This window comes from Podarcis liolepis (genome assembly GCF_965112155.1).
Source record: "Podarcis liolepis genome assembly, chromosome: 4".
Taxonomy (NCBI): Eukaryota; Metazoa; Chordata; class Lepidosauria; order Squamata; family Lacertidae; genus Podarcis; species Podarcis liolepis.
In genome coordinates, this window is record NC_139558.1 from 16,431,376 (window position 1) to 16,453,617 (window position 22,242).

The 22,242-nt window shown below is 40.5% G+C and overlaps 1 long non-coding RNA gene across 1 annotated transcript; it reads right to left on the reverse strand.

Annotated features, from left to right (window-relative positions):
- Positions 1-17,075: 17,075 nt before the first annotated feature.
- On the reverse strand, positions 17,076-18,372 carry LOC310705527. The gene is made up of 2 exons (XR_014525367.1): positions 18,243-18,372; positions 17,076-17,801 (listed from the first exon to the last, which is right to left on the reverse strand). It is a non-coding gene; the product is annotated as an uncharacterized lncRNA (long non-coding RNA).
- Positions 18,373-22,242: the final 3,870 nt, after the last annotated feature.

Here is a 22,242-nt window from a genome sequence, read left to right on the forward strand (position 1 = left end):
AGTTATGCCTTCTAATATCAGCAAATGTTTCATTAGTGCGTAACTCTCCATTTCCAATTGGAATTTGAGATTTCATAGCACCTTAGTTATAGGTAAGAGGAAATATTTGGACGGATCTTTTTTCCCCCCCTGGGGTGGGGATTATTCTCAAAATAATTTTGCTCTCCTTCCAAATCCCCACTGATGCCTCCCCTGAACTATTTCATTTTCTAAAGAGAAAAATGTTTAGGTAACCACAGCAGCTAAGTAGAAATTCTTAGTTGTATAAGTGTTTGAGTATGGTTTATGAATGCAAATTTTAGCAGTTGACTCACACTTAGCTACAGTATTACAGTGTATTTAGGGAAACCAAAATGCTTGTTTACAAAGCTATTGTACTACCAACCTTGCTGTATGCTTGTGAAATGTGGACCACTTATAATCGCCATCTCCAGCTCCTTGGAAAATTCCATCAACAGTGTCTCCGAAAATTTGTACACATCACTTGGGAAGACAGGCAAATGAATGCCAGTGTAATGGAAGAAGCAAAGATCACCAGTGTTGAAGCAATGATTCTTCACCATCAACTTTGTTGGACTGGTCATGTTGTGCGGATGCCTGATTATTGTCTTCCAAAGCAACTACTTTATTCCGAACTTAAAAATGGAAAGCGTAATGCTGGTGGTCAGCAAAAGAGGTTCAAAGACTCTCTCAAGGCTAATCTAAAAAAAATGTAGTATAAACACTGACAAGTGGGAAATACTGGCCTGCGAGTGCTCCAATTGGAGAACAGCCTTTACCAAAGGTGTCATGGGCTCTGAAGACACTTGAACTCAGGATGAAAGGGAGAAACATGCTAAGAGGAAGCTACACTTGGCAAATCCACAGCATGATCAACTCCCACCTGGAAAACTATGTCCCCACTGTGGAAGGATGTGTGGATCCAGAATTGGCCTCCACAGTCACTTACAGACTCACTTTTAAAACCATGTTTATGGAGGACAATCTTACTTGGCTATGAGTGATTGCCAAAAAAGAGAAGACAAGTATTATGGTCCTCTTGTGACTCTTTGCCCCGTGGAAAATACCACCTACCGTAGGAAACTGAATTGAACTTTTGGATTTGGTTGAAGATACCTCTTTGTAATTCACTTGCAACTTTCCTGTATGTGAATAACTTTTATTTCTTGGTCTGTCTTGTCCCAAGCTCCGATAACAATGGTAGACAAATGGGGATAATGTTACAGAACTTTCAGAATGCAATGTTCTCCACAGGAGGTTTGGACAGAAAAGTAATTGCAGTTTAAGGCTGCATTTTGCCAGCTTTTGGTACAAAATGTGTGCTCCAAGGAACTTAAGTCATGCATACACATCACTATCCCAATTGGGGGAAAGATCAATCACAGCTCTGAAAGAATCAATCATGAGAGACCCCAGGAGTGAACGTTTACTTTCCAGCTCCATCAGTAGAAAAGTTGTGTAGCTATAGAGAGAGACCTGGAGAGAAGATAATTACTGGGTCGCAAAATAACTTTCCCCCATACATAAAACAGAGTAGTATAGTAGCCACAGAAAGAGACCCCCAAGAAAGGTGCAATTAAATAGGAGAACATCAAAAGCATTTAAATGAACAGCCTAGCTGAAGCAAAGAGGGAAGAGAATGGAAACTTGTCATTACTAGAATCCAATTTCTTCAACACTTTGTTGGAAGATATTATTAGCATCCAAAGGGATTCTCGTCCTCTTTCTCCCTGAATAATTAAAATAATTCATGTTCTATATCTAGCAAACCGTTCATCAGTGACGTTATCCAGGTGAAAGAACAGAGAAGGATAAACATGACAATTGAAACTTTGTGCCCCTTGGTCAAATGTTGGTTTGTTCTTCTGAAGTTTTTACATGCTGAGATCAAATCTGGAAGTCGTCTGTTATTATGTCATTCTGGCAATAAAAAAAGTTGTCAAATAGATATCTTTCTCTTTAATTTATGCTCTTGTGAAATTCTTGACAAAGGGCAGCGTGAGCTTTCAACTGGGCTAAAGAGATACATGGGAATAGCTAGTTCCTCTCTTAATCCTTCACCAAACACACAGCAATTGAAAGAATGGTGCTTGCCAGGCATGTTGACATGGGGGCCTAAGGCCATGAGGTGTGCCATTCCACCCTCAACTTATTATTCCTTTGTGTGGAGGGGTGGAATTATGGTTACTGAGTTGATGGCATGTATGGTAGTAAATTCCATTTTGCAGGAAGCCCTGTTCCACTTCTCTGAAGGTATTGGGCAGAAGTCTGAGGGTGGAGCTAGCTCTCTGTTTAAGGAGCTGTCATCTACTTCCTCCCTCTCTTCATGGCAACAGTACTGAGTGGAATAGGAGCAACTGAGCCTTTCAGCTGCAGCAATTTTGGAGACATTGGATAGTGGTGGTGCAAAGAGGAGTTGGAGCTGGGACAATGGAGATTCTCACTCCTTTTTTGCATGGTTCACTACGGCTGTGGTGTAATAGAAACTCCTCTTCGCTCCCCCCGCCCCCAAAACCCAGAGTCCTTTCTGTTGGGGATAACTCAGACTGAAATTCCCAGGTGTCAGAAAAGGTTATTCGTGTATGCAACAACTGAGGCCCATGTTTTGTTAGCCCCAAAATGGAAAATGAGTGAAGTCCCAAGAAGATGGGCAGCTTAAGTTGACAGAATATGCACAACTGGCAGACTTAACATATAGAATAAGAGAACCAGAAGAACATATGTTTAAAGAAGATTGGAAAATGTTTAATGAATATATGGAAAATAACTGTGTACAGCTGAAAATGCTGGCAACGTTAAGATAAATTCAACAGTGTAAATAATCTTTGGCGGATGTAATAATGGAAAAATGATGGGTATAGTTTTTAATTATATATGCAGGGACATAAGATATGCAAAATGAACCATGGAAAGAGAAGAAGGGAAGCCATTGATATTTTAAGTGTGTAAAACGTTTATCTGAAATGGTAAAACAGAAAATTTAATAAAAAGTATATTTTAAAAAAAAAGAAATTGGGAGTGCCAGGAAAATCAGGAATACTATTCACTTGTACAAATAGTAGTAATTATAAATGAAGTTGGTTTACAATACGTATGAATGAACAGATATATTTGTTTAAGTAATATTTTGTCTATGCACAGCGTTTTTCAGCACCAATTTTCTACCTATGTATGGTGAAGCTATGATGAAGTGAAACAACTTCCTAAAATGAAACCTTGCAAACAAACACAACATAAATTGTTAAGAAATGTAATCATGGTTGAAAATGATGTCTCTCTTCCATTAAGTTCTAGTTTTCAGTGTGCAGTTGCTAAAACTTTACTAATTTGATGGAGTTACAGATAGGTAGCCGTGTTGGTCTGCCATAGTCAAAACAAAAAAATTCCTTCCAGTAGCACCTTAAAGACCAACTAAGTTAGTTCTTGGTATGAGCTTTCGTGTGCAAGCACACTTCTTCAGATACACACTGAAGTATCTGTGTATCTGAAGAAGTGTGCTTGCACACGAAAGCTCATACCAAGAACTAACTTAGTTGGTCTTTAAGTTGCTACTGGAAGGAATTTTTTTGTTTTAATTTGATGGATTTAGCTTTCACGTGTTTTTAATTTCTGCAGGCAGGTTTAAGGATTGCATGAATTTTCATCTTGTTGCAACAAAACTTCTGTAAAATAAATGAAAGGCTGTTCGTGCAAAGTATTTCCAGTGGCATTGAGACTGATGTTTCTAAATCGAACCAGCAGCTTTCACTTGGAACACAAATATAAACAAGGTCTTTGGTTACAGGTTAACAGCAATCTGTTTTTACAACAGGAGTAAATGCCAAAATCATGTCACTCAGGCCTGCCATGCTTCCACAACAGGTGAAGTAGATGGCGCGAACAATTCACAGACTAATGCAGTCCCTTGGAAAGCAAGTTACATTATAAATGTTTGCATATGAATGTTGGAATGGAAGTTAGAACTCAAACCTTTGCCATCTCACTTTAGGAGCTAGGGGACTTTGGGCTTGGGATTCAAATGATGGAGAGTGATTTGTAAGAAGTTTAAAAGCCTGAAAAAAAAAAGTGTAGAACGTGGTGAATAAATTATTTGGAAGTGACATGAAAGCTGTCTGCTACTTGGCTAGTTGAATTATTCACTGTAAACAGGATTCATTCATTGCAAATTTAGCCTGCTTTTCCGTTGGTGAATTGTTTGCAAACCAACCGTGAGACTTGTAAATCTATTCAAGATGCATGAGAATTTGTCAATGAGCTGTTTGCAGCTGCTCACCAGTCAAAATTCAATGAAAACCCATTAACAGAAATGTGGTGATCTAGTTTCAGCGTACACAGAGGGAGAGGTACTGAGAGACAAAGTGGGGCAACAAAACCATTTTCTAGTAGTCAGATTGTAGAAGCAATGCCCAGACTTATGTAATATATATATTTCAAAGCTAAGTGCCTGAGATTAGTAACTAGAAGTATCCAAGCACAAGCCTGCTTGCTGATTTTGACCTCCAAACCTTTTTATGGCTTGGCACCTGAAATATTTTCTTCTTTCTCTTGAGTTTACTTACTGTGACTCTAAAGTTATTATCAGAGTGTAACATCTACTTAGGACATTAGCGTTGATTAGCCTCTTCTTTCTTTCCCACTGTTGTCTTTTTGTCAGGAATAGGAATTTATATTCCTTTTCCTTATACTTGATATTAAAGGTCTGTGAACTCCTGTGAACTAAAGCCAGTAATTTCTGGTATGTGTGTGAGAAAATTATTACAGGATGCTGAAGGTTTCTACCAAGCACACAAGGTCCATTATGAATTATAATCAAAGTTGCTTTTAGGTTGGAGACAGAGTTTGTTAAAAGAAATTATAGCTTCCTGGAACATTAGTGAACACCTGGCTAGAGAGGATGAAATTACTGGTTGAGGCACTGATAGAATTCCTAGAAAACTACTGCACCTAGAAGTTGTATTTCTGCACCAAAAATTAATGGTACTACTTCACTCTTAAGACATTTAGAATTTGGTGCGTTAATCCAGTTACCTAAAATTTGTATGGTTAAGCCAAAATGGTTTGAGTCCTTTTGTTTTGTTTTTTCTTTATAGAGCTAAATATTTTGAAGGGGGAGCGTACCAAATTCAGGCATTGTTTGAAATCACACATCTCATATTTTTGAACAGTTCTCCTGCAATGGAACATGTACAAAATGCACCTACTAGGGTAAAGTGTGCAAAAAAAATGCATATGAAAACAACACACAGTAATGCATTTTATTATGAGAAACTGCCTTGCAAAAATGTCCGTAGTAAACAAAATTGCATGTGAAAATGTGTATATTCAGAGAAATCCACACTAAAATGTTGGTGAATTTTCACAAACACTTAAAAAACAGAAATATTGACCATGTGGGAAATGTGGAGATCTGAACTTAAGATAGGGGAAATGATAAACTAAAAGGCACCAAAATTAAGTGATTCACTCATCCTTAATTACAACGAACAAATCAGAATTCAACCTGGAGGGTTGTTGTTGTTTTTTTAAAAAAAGTATTCTAGCCTCTGAAAGAGGTACTTGGAACACAATTTCAGTTATCTGTGGTATACATTGATTCTACCATGTATATACCCTTTTTCTTTCATTTTGTTTTAATACAGATCTAATAAACATTTTTGTCTTATGCGTGTATACTGTTATGTGGATTTATAACAGTTTTATTTGGGTACCAACTGTGGAACGAGTCAGTTGGTTCTTTTCTCTGCTAGAATTTGTAACTGATAGGAAAGATCCTTCTGAGCTTTCGAACTGTGATTCAATAAAATGTAGGGTGAGACTCTTTCTGGCCCAAGAATGTCACAGTTCTATGGAGATTAGTTCTGTCCCCCACTACTGATACTCCTGATTGCCATTCTCTCCTTCTCCTTTCAACTTCCATGTGTAGCTCTTTCACTGAAAGGAGATCCTCGGTGTGCTGTGATGCCCACCAATGTGGAGGAGCCGTACATGCAGAGAACCCCTTTTCACACATGCGGCACAAAGAGCATGGCCCCTGTACAAGTCAGTGTTGGGACTAGTCCATATGACTGAAGAACTGCCGTTTGTTCTTGTAATTAACCAAGCAAACTAAACCGCCTTAGTATGCTAACCAGTCAAGAAAATGTGCTAATCATAGCATTCTGAGCTGATGTTCCCTTCAAGCTGATGTATGCAATTTTTTATTTGTAACCTGAGAGTTGACTCATGACCTCCAAATGGAAATATAAGCTAGAGCCAGAAAGACTGGAAACTACATTTTCTTTCTCTGAAATTTGACACTCATAGCAGATCCCTATCTGTACATTCTCTGTCCACTTTCCTTTCATAAAGAGAGAATCTTGTGGCCAAGTTGAACAATCTGAAGGATTTTAACTCTGAAAGCCCATAGACTTTCTGTCATCTTCACACAGTTCCCACTACTACTGATTTTAGGTTCCAAAATCCACAGGATGGGAAGCTATCCATTTGTTTAGCTAATAAAAAGTCCAATTAACACCGATAAAAAAGCAACAAAAACAACACAAATGTAAAATCATCAAGTCGAAGCAACCTAATTCAATCTTATTGTGCTACAAGAGCAATTTTTGAAAAATCACCATAAAACATTAATACTACAGTGGTACCTCGGGTTAATTACTTAATTCATTCTGGAGGTCCGTACTTAACTTGAAACTGTTCTTAACCTGAAGCACCACTTTAGCTAATGGGGCCTCCTGCTGCCGCCGCGCCGCCGGAGCACAGTTTCTGTTCTCACCCTGAAGCAAAGCTCTTAACCTGAAGCGTTATTTCTGGGTTAGCAGAGTCTGTAACCTGAAGCGTATGTAACCCGAGGTACCACTGTATTCTGGTGTCACTAACAGGGACCTCACATTGGTGTCTGTAGAGTAATTAAAGGTAAAGGTACCCCTGACCATTAGGTCCAGTTGCAGATGTCTCTGGGGTTGTGCGCTCATCTCGCTCTTTAGGCCGAGGGAGCTGGTGTTTGTCTGCCGACAGCTTCCAGGTCATGTGGCCAGAATGACTAAGCTACTTCTGGCGAACCACAGCAGCGCACGGAAATGCCGTTTGTCTTCCCACCGGAGTGGTACCTATTTATCTACTAGCACTTTGACGTGCTTTTGAACTGCTAGGTTGGCAGGAGCTGGGACCCAGCAACAGGAGCTCACCCCGTTGCGGGGATTCAAACTGCCAACCTTCTGATCGGCAAGCCCTAGGGTCTGTGGTTTAGACCATAGCGCCACCCGCGTGGTGTCTGTAGAGTAATTAGGGCCACATGATTCAACTATGTGAGCTAGCCTTGTGCAATGTTAAGGATAACAGAACTCTGCCAAATCATCGGAGCAACTTTTACGTTCTTTTTGTTTTCTATTTGGCAGGTGTGCAACGTGGCAACACTGACAGGTCAATTTATGGGCAATCACCTTGAAAAGCTCTTGAATTATCCCCCTATTATTGCCGCCATTATGCATGCACGTTTCCCAGCCACCACAAACCTGATACGAAACGTGGTTCTGATCATGAATCACACAAAGAACCACTTAAGATATACAGAAAAAGCCCACGAGTATAGGACAAATGCTGACAGGAAGATTAGCTTGTATGATGAATGTTAGAGCAAGACAAATTTCTGTTGGAGAAGAAACTATTATGCAGGAAAACTGTAGCACTTAAAAGTTTAAAACTGCTGCAAGTGTAGTGGCTGAACTTTTGAGCCCTGGTTTAAATCTCACATCCGCTATTAACTTATTAAGTGGCCTTGCGTAAGCCACTATCTCTCAACCACAGCCCTACATTTGAAATAAATGGTTAATAACAGTCCCCTCTTATTACTGAGAGTTGGTTTTTCCTAAGCTTCTGTATGAAGATGAGACAGCCTGGACAACAAGGAAAGATGCAAAGGAACCTTATAAAAGGCCAGATGAAACCAAAGGCCTCTTTACCTAAGCATCAATATTCCCACAATTTTCCCACAGCCAGATGCCTCTTAAAGGTAAAGGGCCCCTGACCATTAGGTCCAGTCGTGGCCGACTCTGGGGTTGCGGCGCTCATCTCGCTTTATTGGCGGAGGGAGCCAGCGTACAGCTTCCGGGTCATGTGGCCAGCATGACTAAGCCGCTTCTGGCGAACCAGAGCAGCACATGGAAACGCCGTTTACCTTCCTGCCACTGCGGGACCTATTTATCTACTTGCATTTTGACGTGCTTTCAAACTGCTAGGTTGGCAGGAGCAGGGACTGAGCAACGGGAGCTCACCCCGTCGCAGGGATTTGAACCGCTGACCTTCTGATCGGCAAGTCCTAGGCCCTGTGGTTTAACCCACAGCACTACCTGTGTCCCTTAGATGCCTCTTAGGAGTCCACAAAACAGGAATCATGAAGGCAAGACACTTCTTTTGCTGCTTTCCCCCAAGTGACTGACATCTAATCCCAAAAGAACATAGGAGTGCTATAGAGTCTACATTAGGAAGGTTCTCTTCAAGCCTTCCAGACATTGAGTTAAAGTTGATTTGGGAGGAGGTGCAATTTTGGGCTCGTCCCCTATGATCTCAAGGTTTTTACATTAACTGAGTAGCATGGACGTCACTGTGGCAGCTTCCAGGACACTGGGATGTTAATAAGAACTAAGCTTTAATAATTTATATGAAATACTTTGAACATTCAATAAGCACTTACTGTGTTTATTTGGTATTATTGAAAGGCAATTAAAACTCTACTTAAGTGAACAGGTAGTAGTAAAAATAGGAGGCACAAGAGGAAATGTGATATGGATTGAAGCAAGACCTAAAGTAGACTTACAAAGTCAATATTTTGACTACAGCTTTCATTACCTCTTCAGAGATTTAAGGATTTCCTAGACTTAGTATACTCCTGAAGTTTTAACAGTTTGAAGGCAATAGAATCCATCTTTGTTTCAGCCCGAGAGCAAGAAGTGATAATGTTCTCTAGAACATGGGTGGGATATCTCATGTATGCAGTATCAACTTTTTAAACTACAACGGGGTGGAAGTCATCAACTGGATTCACGTGCAAAACTGTAACTCAAGGACAGGAGACTGACATAAAATGATAATTGTTAAGTGCCAGCTTCATCTAATGTTTGTACAACAGTCTGTTCAGATGTAATTTATACATTAAGCTTGAAATATATATATTCCAATTCTATCAAACTCTCTGTTGCCACAAAGTAGCTGTTAATAAATGAAATTCTCTCTTGTGTGTGTGTGTGTGTGTGTGTAGATCTTTCAGTACCATATCCTGGTCATTACTTACTAACTCTAAACCTGTCAAAATTCTATAGAGTGTTGTCTGAGTTTTTCTTATACTAATACACAAGACTAAAACATCTCTTCATTTATTTTATAGTTTAGCTCAAGCTCCAATGGTTATTGCCACTGCTGTCCTTTCTGGTTATTGCAAAAAGTTCATTAAACCATTGCTAGGCCTGATAACTGTGCCTGTTCAGAAATACTTCTTAAAGGCTATGCTTTCACATTACCAAATGATTCTATTCTCAGTGGTTCTTAACCTGTGCACAATATTTATTATGTACTTGAACCCAATATCACCAGTGCTTTGTAAGTTGCTTCCTAATTCTTTTTGCAACACATTTTGCTTCTTGTTCTGTGGTATAGTCAGGTATTTAGATTTTTCCTCCTATTTATGTAGCAATGCCTGCCATGGGTTGAAAGAGGACTACATTCCATCCCTCCTGTGCCCGATCCACACTTTTCTGTTTTGGACTTCTGCCATTCCTTTGTAGTTCATAGGTATATTACTTTGCTGCTCGGATGAAAAATTCTGGATTCCCACCCACCCCATGTGTAGCTTTGTACTGATGGGGTGGGGTGGGAATCAATTTCATAATATTTGGGGGAAACAGAAATATTACTGATCTGTTCACAAAAAATTAGAAATAAATAGCTTTCCTCTCCTATTATCTCTTGTCGGTCTGTTTCCTACGTATAGTTGTTCACCTTCAATTTACACATGGATATTTGTTCCCTCCTGCGTTAAGAGGAAATCTACTATTCATTTCAGTGGACATAAATGAATTCTCTCCCACTGACTGCAGTATTGCTTGCAAAGTTCAAGTTATTCTTGATTATTCGCAAGCGGTTGCACCTCCCCCCCCCCATGGACCTCATAGCCTTTTTTTTCATTTTATCATATCTCCATACCCAAGGATTTGAGTCACTTATGTCCGGCTGTGTACAAAAGCTTGGGCACCCACTGAATCTCCTGTGGTTTGCAATAAGATTGCTTTTTGTGACTGTGAAATAGAAACAGGAAATTCAAGGTGTGCTTTGGAAAGCCAAATGGTAAAAGATAAGACTATGGTTCTCAATGACATTTTGTCCCGTAGCAAACGTGGCAACATGACCTTTTATGTTCTGATGGTTTCTAAATACAAAAACATCACACAAGGAAACCAGTACTGAACATGCAACAGTTTATTTTAGTGCCTCCTTCTTTGTGCTTAACAATATGGTGCCTAAAATATATTGACCACCAGGCAGATTGAATTTATCCAAACTGGAACCTCCAGGGTTAGCATGGAAAGCTTGATATGTAACAAGAACTTCAGCATCCCTTAATAATGAGAAAATATTGAGGAAATTTGGGATGAAATGAAACTCTAATGGTAGTCATTCTGCAGCAATTTTACAAGGTAATATTAAATATTACTGGCAGTGCTTTTTCAATTGAGCTATTTATGTGTGGTGGGAAAACCTATTACCGCTGCCAAGGGATTTTGTGTTGTGACAAACCGATTCAGCTGCAGAGGTTTGAGGAAATAGTAAACAACTGTGGATAATGAATGGGCAATAAATATCCTTTTGCTTGACTGTAGAAGTGTTGATGACTAGGGAGCCATGTTCAAACTGTGGGTAATAAACTGAAATCTCCCACGAGTTATTTGCCGAATATGACAAAATAATTAAATATAAGTGCAGGTGTTTAATGCATTTGAAGTTGCTATGAATGAAAGGAGATATTGGTGATGTGGGAGAAAGGAATTATGAAGTTAAAATATCTAGGTCCCATTTTATCTTGGGTCATGTCCCCAATGCAGAACATCTAAGTAGCATCTTGAGTGGCACTTGAACAGTCCAATCCAGCTCTGTAGTCCAGTGGTTATTGGGTCAATCCTGCATAGAAGTGACTGGAAGGTTTATTAGTATAAAATGCAGTGGCCAGGTTGGTCACTGGGGCAAGACAGACTGGAAATATAGCACCAATCCAGTCCTGACTGCCAATTGGCTTCTGGACCCAATTCAAAGTCTTGGTTTTGGCCTATAAAGCCTTAAACGGCACAGAACCGCAATACCTCAAGGACTGCCTCTCCCCATATGAACCAACCCAGAGCCTATCATCATCATCTGAGGTCCTTCTTTGTGTGCTTCCTCCACAAGAGGTCCAGCGGGCAACAGTGAAGGCCTTTTCTGTGGTGGCTGCCTGCTTGGAGATGTTCTCTGGAGGGAAGCTGGCCTATTGCCTTTGTTACATAGCTTTAGGCACCAAGAAAAGACACTCCTTTTCTCCCAAACCTTTGGCCAATAAACATGCTATGGCTATTCAAATTGTGTGTTTGGGGGGGTATTATTTATGTTTGTTGTGGTGGTATGTATTTCCCTATTGTCAACTGAAGTACTGCATACATAACATCAACCGCCCTGTGACCCCTGGATGAAGAGCAATATATAGATTTTAAGAAGTTACTAGTGTATGGGACGCGGGTGGCGCTGTGGTCTGAACCATAGAGCCTAGGGCTTGTCGATCGAAAGGTTGGCAGTTTGAATCCCCACGACGGGGTGAGCTCCCATTGTTCGGTCCCAGCTCCTACCCACCTAGCAGTTCAAAAACACATCAAAGTGCAAGTAGATAATAGGTACCACTCCGGCAGGAAGGTAAATGGCGTTTCCATGCACTGCTCTGGTTCGCCAGGAGTGGCTTAGTCATGCTGGCCACATGACCCAGAAAAACTGTCTGCGGACAAACGCCGCCTCCCTCGGCGAGGAAAGCGAGATGAGCGCTGCAACCCCAGAGTCAGCCATGACTGGACCTAACAGTCAGGGGTCCCTTTACTTTTACCTTTAGTGTATGATTGGCTTGTTCATGTCTTTTTTTCTGGTCTTAGAATAACTTCTGTAGCCGCCTGTTTGCTTCATGCTTCCCTTCAAAGCCCTTATAGCATGAGTTGTAAGTACACAAAGCAGCGTCTCCTGCCTAAGTGCTCCACCCATGCCACTACCCTCAAATATCCCCTTTGGGGGGACGTACAGAGCCTCATCTCAACCATCTTAGGGGAATTGAATTTAATTCTAAATTATATACCGGAAACATGGGATATTACAAGGGGTAAAAAAAAAAAAAAAGAATAATGGATGTATCGTGCCATATTAGGAGCAAAAAACCTGTTCTGATGAATTGGAAGAGCCGCAAAAAGATTCCATTGAGCACATGGATTGATAATATGGACAGACTAGCTACATACGAACGAATTGCATGTTGACGCCAATTAAGAGTGGATAAATATGAAGAAATCTGGAAGGAATATTTAAGTGATAAGGTGGACAGTGGTGGGGAGTAGGGGGAGGAGACGTGGGAAAATACTGTTAAAAAGGTGTAGTCATAGCTATATCAGTACTCAAATCTGAAATGTTAAATTGTGTTATTAGTGTTATTGCAGTTTTTGTTGTATGTGTTATTTGTGGTTTTTGTTTGTATTGAAAAAAATGATTAAATAATAATAATTATTATTTAAAAAACCATCTTCAGCTAAGCCCTGACTGAGCCAGAATGAGCAAGTTATCTTCAGGTTAGCCAGAGTTGGGGACATAATGTTGGCTGAGCCCGACTGCTCAACGTATGGGCCATCTGAGCCAGATATTTGCTGCATCCTAAGCTGCTTATTCCACCCAGTCTTGCCACAGAACTGTCCCCTTAATTACTGTTTAAGGAAGGCAGCACTTTTCTTTCTTTAAAAAAACAATAACCATGCTGAGTGTTTTAAAAGTGCCACATGCTTAGAGCAATCATTTAAAATTCCAGCTGTGTTACTGTTGATTGAATAGTGTTTGAGCTATCCCTGTTTTCTGATCAAGTTATTTTTTTCATGGACGATTACTTAGTTTTTGACATTATCCTTCTAGGATCTGGAACTACTTGTTTGCCTATATCTCAAAAGTAGTAATAGCTGGATCCAGACCAAGTTATTAGCACTAAGGTTCCATCGAGAACAGTTATTTCAATGGGACCTAAGAACAACGGACTGGGTATGGATCCAATCCAATGTTTGTTTGGTAATTGCAGCTAGACCTTCAAACAGCATGGCATAAGTCAAGTCATCTTCATGCATGTATAATCATGATTTCCCCGCCCTACAAGAGAATGTGCTAAATGAAGTGCTTAATGATTATTAGTGGGTACCTGATTGAAATAATAGTTAGGGCCACTTTTACATGTTCACTAATCCAAATGGGCCATGTTGCTGCATTAAGCACTGACAAGCTAACTATTTCTGTCTTGTGTAACCAAAGTAATCTAATAAAATTATTCAATTAATTCACAGATTTGTTCATTACTGAGATAAATTGTACATAAATGCAACAAGCAAAATGAGCTCTAAAATAAAGAGGGTATTATAGCTAACATACAATAAAAAATTACATGAAGCCTCATGTACGCCTCAAGAACGCTTCTCCTCCTGAGTCAACTATTTTATTGAATTCCTAAGTGCCATTTAACAAAATTTGCTATGCAACAAATATACTTTAAATTCACTCAGATGGAGGGAAATGTTCGAGCAACACACGCTTTCTCTCTCTCTCTCTCAACTGTACAAGATGCATACCCATTCTGAGGCTGAATGAATAGATTCAGTGTGATAAATCAGATTACAATAAACTATACCAGTCAAATGGGGCAACTCTTTAGTTAACTGTTTGATGTCGACAGTACAAATACTATTAACGACAGCTGCTGTAATGCTCTGTTTCTGAAATTCCTTTTAAAAAATGAATGAAACACCCCGTGATTTGGGGGAAGGGGTGGGTTGAGAATGAAGTTTTTCACTTGATTGCATCAACATTCCTTAAACATAAGTATGGCAGCTATGTTCAAACTGAAAATATTTTGGACAAAGTAGCTGGAGACAAAAACAACAATAAAATCCCACCAAAGATGGAAAATAAATTAAACAGAAAGCAAACTTCACATATGCTAATCCTGAAATTAATTCAAGAAGTTATATGTGGACAATCACAAGGCTGACAGAGCAGAATGGCTGGCACTGCTATTCCGTGGCTAACACATGGAAAAAATTGGGATATATCCACCCCCCTACTTTTAGTTTCAACTCTTTTTAATTTCTCATGCTGGTAACCGGACTTCCATAGGCAGTAGGAGTTCTTTTGCGTCAACAGTAACAGCAGAACAAGTCACAGTAGGACAAAAATATATAGGGAGAGTAGAAAAGTGGAAAGGATTTGTCGCGATTCATTACTACTCATAATTTCGTTGGAACTCAAAATGGCTCTGAAATTCCTGTAGTACTTTCCTGTACACCTTCCAGGAGTTCAAGTTATAGTCATCTCAGCATGGGTTCAGGACTTCTCAAGAAGCGGCAAAGGTGCCCATGACATACATAATCAGCTACTGATACAATAGCACCTTCCTGCTATAACACATGCATTCAGAGAGAGAGAGAGAAAGACTTTCAAGGAAGCTTCTTACATAAGTAATTATAGAAATACTTTCCGCAGGATTTTTCAGGTATACAAATTGGTTCTCCTGGCACCTCCTCCGGCACATCATGCCGTGCGGATCATAATGACTGTCTAGTCAAAGAAGACTTTGGTTGGCTTTCCTTTCTTAAGATGAAGATTTCTCACCATGCAGATGTAGTAGGAAATTCTGAAATTAATCTACCGTGGCATGAGAGCTACCTGATCTTGAGAATATGATGTGTCTGTTACCCTAAAAGAGAGAGGCGTAGAACTCAAACATAGAACTCTCCTCATGTACTGGTCTGCCTCTCATTATATCCATAAAAATGTCACATTCTTCAATCCAAAAACTTGAATTTCTTAATAATGTCTCAAGTTCCTTCCCCAGCTGCTGCTGTTAAGGAAAATGTGTCAGATGTTCAGAAGGCTGGTTTTTCATTTATTAACAGATGTCAAGAAATAATACACCAGCATTACCTAAATCTTGTTCTATCTTTATTGAATCCCATGCTCTAAATTGCTATTTTGATCAATGTAATGACAACTGATTTTGGTTAGCCTGCCTTTTGTCTATTGTAATATTTGAGTTCTGTTATCAAATATTTTATGTACTGATATCTACCACTTTCTGTTTTGTCCCATGATCAATGTTTATACATCCACCTAGAAAACACAGAGCATCTGTCAGAGAACCCTCAATGTTGCAGATGGTAAGAGGACCATGTTCACACAGGTCTTCAACCCTACGTAAACTTTCATGGCCATTGTGAAAACAAGATGCTGGACTAAATGGTCCACTGGCCTGATCCAGCAGGATATTATGTGCTTAAGTGTGTGGCTTTTATTTGTACCCTTCCTTTTTTCCTGATGTGACTCAAGGTGACTTAGAGATAAAAACAAGAATGGTTAAAAACATAGAAAAAGCAATCGTTAAAATGAAACTAAACATTGATAGATTGAAAACTATATACATCCTTGTGCAAATTAATTGAAACAAACAATGAATTTAGTACAGTAGTTTATTGTACAAAACTCACATATATGTACATTAGTAACGGATATGACCTCTGCTATTTTTAAGCAGCATTTGAACATGGTTTGGCATGGAGTCTACTAGCTTCGAACAGTCACTGTTGATTTTCGGATCCCAGTACCACACTTGTATCAGCGCCTGAATGAGCTTCTCCATAGTCATACAGTCTACAGCATGGAGACGACTTCTGCATATAGCCCACAAATTCTCAATGGGATTTACATCCGGGGAATTCCCTGGCCAATCAAGTACCTGTATTTGCTGCTCTGTCATGAATTTATTCACCCCTTTTGATGTGTGACATATGCAATATCCCAGTACCATCAGGATATCTCTTTTCCAGCTCTGGAATAACTCTCTTTCATAGAACCTCAATATATTGTGGTGAGCGCATCATTCCTTCTATTGGCTGGACCATAGAAGGACACCATAATAACTGAAGCATCCCCATAACATCTTCTTTTTGGGTGCTTGACAGACTGATCGATGTGGCATAGAAAACATGCTTTGTTTCAATTAATTTGCACAAGGGTGTAGATATGTAAAGTCTGTAATAATTACAATAAAAACAGCATGGCACCATCCCTTTAATTAAAAGCAGTCTATTCCCAAAAACCTGTTGGAACAAGTAAGTTTTCACCTCCTGACACAAGGACAGCAAGGAAAAGGAGCCAGTCTAGCTTCTCTAGAAAGAGAATTCCAAAGTCTGCAAGCAGGCACAAAGAAGGCCCTCTTCTGTGTCCCCACCCAATGTGCTCACGAGAACGGTCTCCCCCAAAGTTCTCAAAACCTAGGAAGTTTTGTATGAGGGAACATGGTTTTTCATATAGCTTGGAACTAAGCTGTTGCAAAGCTTTATAGTCGTAATCAGAACATAGAATTATGCCCCCAAACAGGCCAGTAGCCTGTGGACCTTTTCTAGGCAGGGAGTCATATGCTTCCCACAACCAGCCCCAAACATGGCAAAGTTCTGGACAATATCTCTCCCCCTCTCCTCCCATGCTCTTACAACGTGTGGTTGAAACTGCAAGCCTAGGAGAGATATAACAGAGAGGAACAGCTGGGACTGTCAATGGGAGCTTCTCTTGCTGTTGGAAGTACATGCATTAGACACACACTTTACAGAAGTAGCCAGAGAATGCAAAGTCTAGTTTCCTCTTCTTGTTTGGAACACTCAAGTGCCTGCATTTCCCTTCTCAATCGACACTCCCACACCCACCCCTTCTAGCTCCAATCGCAGGGCCATAAGAAATGATGTAACAGCAGCAACAACAACAACAACAGCAACCACACAATCACCACCACCACATTTTATTTATATCCCACTCATCTGGCTGGGTTGCCCCAGCCACTCTGGAGGCTTCCAACACACATAAAAATAATAATGAAACATTAAAAGTTACAATCAGATCCTATACAAAAAGGCATTAAAAAATAAATAACATATCAAACAAAGCAATATTCAATAATCCATTAGAATCCAGTAGTAAACAGCAACAGAAATGCAGCTTCTTCTTTGATTTCCATCAATGCCTTTTTCTGCACATTTGGTCCTAGTAAACACATTTTGCATTGCTCATCTGGATAGCAGAATTGCAAAATTCAAAGAAGTGTGGGTTTCAGAGGATGGCTAGGTCTTGGAATCCAAAGAGGGGTTCTCGGCCCCTGCCCACATCCTCATCTCCTTGTTGATGTAGGAGGATTTTACCTGATCAGCCCTTTTACAAGCTTGTTTATAGGGCTCGTTGGGAAACGAAAATCAAGCGTGGGAAAGAAAGAACGGCAGGTATGCCTATCATCATTTGGGAAGTGTGCTCAGCCCCTCAGATATTTTATTGGAGGGGCTGAAGGGGTCTCAGCCCCTAGGAGTTGGCTCCTATCAGTCCAGCCTAGCCACAAATAAGTATTCAGGCCTCTGTAAGGGTAAGTCCCATTGAACTAAGGGGTGTGACTTATCCTGCTAATGTTGTGCTTTAAGGCAAAAATATAATTGCTCCAGAAACAGAACTACTCTTCTACACACCTGTAATGGGAATTGGGGGTTGCTCGTGCGTAAGTTGCCGCCACTCTCGGTGAGGTTGCCTGGATAAACCTTTCCCTGGCTGGACAGTCCTGATTCCGCGTCTGTCTCAGTCACTGGCAGAATCCGTCAGTGGGCGTTTCCTGAACTTCTTCCAACATAAAAGTTCCTTGACGGATAGTCTCCGCCTAGCCTCCCTGCGCGGAAGTCTTCTGCGCAGGGTGGGTGTGGGCAGTGGAGGACCAATGCTCTCCCCGCTGGTCTCTGGCGAAGAGTCCTGGAGCCATCCCTCCGAAACCCGTCTCTGCCCACCTTTCTCCCTGGTGTAACACTGATTTCCTTCCCCGGTCACTGAGTCCTCTCTTTTCCTGCTGGGACCTTCTCCGGCATCGCTCGGAAGCCCTTCCACCACTCCTGACTGCGATGGCAGTTCCCTGACAACACCCATGAAGTCAGGGAGGACTATTACAACAAGCAGATTTAATATTCACACTTTAGGAGATTTGGGTTACAGTGTGCAGAAAGCCAGAATTATCTTAACACACACACACCTAAAGTAAGGGGGGGTGTCTAATTAAAAGAGACCTAATCCTTATTACAATTTTGTTCTTCCTTTCGAGTAATAAATAATTCATTATTGACTAATACATTTGTTTTCCCTAAGAGTTATGCTGAAGTGTATAGGAAGTTGTAATTTTACCTTAATTAGTGTCACTTAATAAAATGTTTCTTCCTGATAAATATTCATCGTTACTTGTCCTTAATCCTAAACTAATCCACATCATTAGAGTCTGTCCAAATTCAGTTTTGTCTAAACCTTCTTTTCCGCTGTAAAAAGAATATCTACAAATATATTCTGCTCAAATAGTCTGTAAACATCATTTAAAATAATGCCCATGTTCAAATATTAATTATCTTCATCCCCTAAAACTGAAATGATATTCTGACACATCTTGCACCTACTGTGTTCTTCAAAAAAGAAAAAAAAAAGAAAAAATATATTAAAAACTGCATTCTAAATATGTGATTGTTTGGATGCAGCATTTCATTTTCTGACAGGAAAAAAGGTAAGAACTCTGTAGCTTAAGAGGACAACCGCCTAATGGTATTCACAAAATATATGATCCAACTTTATACAAGGAACTGCAATTGGAGTTCTGGCTTTAGTGGTTGTATTATGAATTAAAAGAACTGCTATAATTAGCAACGAGTTTATTTTCTAGCATGCTAAGCAAAAAAAAAAAAAAAGGCAGTCCCTTAGCAAGTAAAAATGGAAGCAGCAAATTAAAGTGGATCTCAGCCAGTATCTTACTAGATCAATAGCTGGCAGTGACATATCTGCATAGCGGGATTCAACTGAAGGTTGGTTTTGCTGCTACCAGCAACTGCTGCATTTCAGAGAGATGCCGAGAAGCAGATGAAGCAGGCACCAAACTCAATGAAGGAATCACATTCATGAATGGTCTAAGATGGTCTCTCTCCCTTTATATACAGAAAATCCATTAGGATGAGCATAGTCTCTGGCTGAGTTGGCTGAGTTTAGCGCTTAAGTGCCTCATCCTGTCTCAGCTGGTGATACAGCAGTAGACGTCTTTCCAAAGTGGTTCCAAAACCAAAGCGTTCCAAAACCATGGCTGCTTTCTACCGCACTTTCTGGGGTAACAACCACTACAGTTTCTATCCGACATGTTTCTGTTTCTGTGGTCTTGAAGAAAACCTCTCCCTAGCAACAAATGATGCAGCTGGAAACCCACAGTGATATACCCTATATAAATAGAAGGTCTGATATGCCACTCGCTGGGAATTTTAGGAAATTCAAAAGTTTCTGGGAAGTGGATTTCCCCATTTTGCAAGACAGCAGACATGTTCCATCTAACAGAAAGTAGGACAAGTATCCCTGCAGAAAAGTTCAGGAAAGCTCCAAGAATAAAAAAGCTTGGGATAAAACCCATATTTCTTTTGGGCTTGAAGGCACTGCCCAATGATAATGCTTTTGCTCTTATGGCCAGTGAACTCATAAGGGAAGTTATTGCTATTAATTCCCGAGCAGTAGAAATTTCCTTTGGGAGGGAGGGTTGAATTTAGGTTTTCCAGATCTTCACATCTAAAGATCTTCAGAAAAAGAGTGGTCGTCGTCATAAGGGTCTCTCCAAAAATAGACAGTCCAGACTCCAACCAAGACGGTTCCAGAGCCTATTCCCTTTTCTACACACCGCACTCTCCAGTTCACACTGGCTGTCGATGCAATGCACATAATCCGAGCAAAGATACCAGTCAGAAATGCACACAACTGGAGGCAAGAAACTAAGGACAGCCATCTCACCACAGAGATCCTTCTCTCACCCGCGGGGGGAGAGGGGTTGGAGAGGAGACGCTCCAGGTAGACAATGACAGGCATCCTGGAAACAAAAGAGAAGACAGCATGCAGTGAGGAGGGAGGGAATAACAAGCACGCAGAGTAATTGAAGGACACCCTCCCTCTTGCATTCTTCCTTCCATGCACAGAAAGAGGCAGTCAAAGAAACGAGTTCCCCTGCTTTCTCCCATGCCCTGGTTAGGTATAGACTTCTGCTCCAAAGAAGCAGCTGACATACATAGACTTTCTTCCAGCACATGGCTAGTGGTTTCATATACTGTGGCATTGTTCCTGTGAAAATGGCCATCACCTAAGCAGTTCTTGTGGGTGGGAATCTGCTCCTGATTTCGCTGTTTTGCTACCTGCTCCTGCAGCTATCATCCTTTTCAGCAGAGCATAAACACACTTTAGTGAGGAAGGTTTAATCCATAAACTTATGTGAAATGTGTTCTTCAGCTATAGTCTAGCATGTCAGGAATAGAGCAGGTATTTCCTAGGTGCTCCTGAGCCTCAGAAGACTGAGCTGCTGGCCACTAAGCTGAGGTTCTCCTGAGCAGCTGGCCACAGCAGCAACTGCTCTGCAGAATTCTTAGGTCAGTTACAGTCCAGTTAGAATCCTGACAACAAGACAAATCATAACTCCAGGGTACTGGTCCTTTGGAACACCAGGAAAGTGGAAAATGGGAGGGAACTCAGTTCCCTTCTTTCCCAATGCAGGGTGTCTCTTCCAGGACACACTGCGGTTAAAACACGTTCTTCCTGAAGTCAGATTCAGAGAAGTTCCAGTAGTAAAAATGGTTATGTGTGTATCTCAGTACAGATTTGTTTTCTGGTCCTGAATGCCTTTCATGAAGGATCTCCATCTACAATAGAGGCTAATGGCATTAGGCCATGAACAATTTTCCTTGGCAAAATTATGGAAGAGTACTTACAAACCTATCATTATTCTTCCCCATCACATCTTGTTTGGACATTATAGTAAGGGAGACGATCTTAGCTCTTTTCCTTTGCACTGGGACCAAATGAAATCCGTGACATGGGACCCATCACTCACACCAATACAGGCAACACAATTTTCAGAACCAAGGTGTCCATGATTTAAAATTGCTTTTCTAAGACCAAATGTCCAAAAATGCACATAACTGGAGGCAAGAAACTAAGGACAGCCATCTCACAACCAGAGATCCTTCTCTAGCCCGCAGTAAGGGGTTGGATAGGATATACCTCAGCAAATCCCACAGAAGGAGTATTCTGAGGGACTGGTGAAGCCAGGACGGGTCTGAAAAAGACTCACCCCTATTCCAAATTGTGTCCTGCTTCTTCATATAACCTAGCCGCTCCTTGTCAAAGGCTTGTTTTCCCTCTGCCAGTCTTGGGATGATTTAGCTGGCAATAAATGGCTTTGGAATGGGTTTCGGTTACACTAGCAGAATTTACCCTGGCCTAACTTATGCTGGTTTGGATAGCTTTGCCAGTGATGCTCAGTGCAGAAATCAGTTGGGAGTTATTCATGAGTCATTTGGGTTGCATTAAGTTTGACCAAATCTAGGTTCAACATACTAATATTCTCTGGTTCTGTGCATATTTTTACTTTTTTTTTCTTAAAAAAAAAAGCTTCCTCCTCTACTCCTCTAAAAAGAAAGAAATGCAAACAAATCAACAACGACAACTTGAAAGAGGTCATGTAGGATTCCAGCAGCAATTATTTTGTTTTACCTGTCAGTTATAACTTTGAAAGGGGAGTCTAGTTTATAATTCCTCTCCTACCCGATGCCATTTCTATGTAATTCATAGCTTTAATTGCTATGTCCCAAATCTGAGCCTAAACCAAGTATTGGGGATAAGAGTTCTGAGTTCTTTGTCCATTCTTTTAAACAAAACACATTATTCCTATGAGTTATTGTGCAAACTAACAACCATTGGAAGCCACAAATATGGGGGGGGGGGCAAGCTGTGGAAGGGAGAACCATTGACTCCGCTCTCTCTCTCTCTTTTCTTTAAAACCTCTATCCATCCATTCAATGTTGGGCAGTCTCACAATGCTAACCAGCCCGCACAGCCTCATTCTTGGCAATTTTGTGCTTTCTG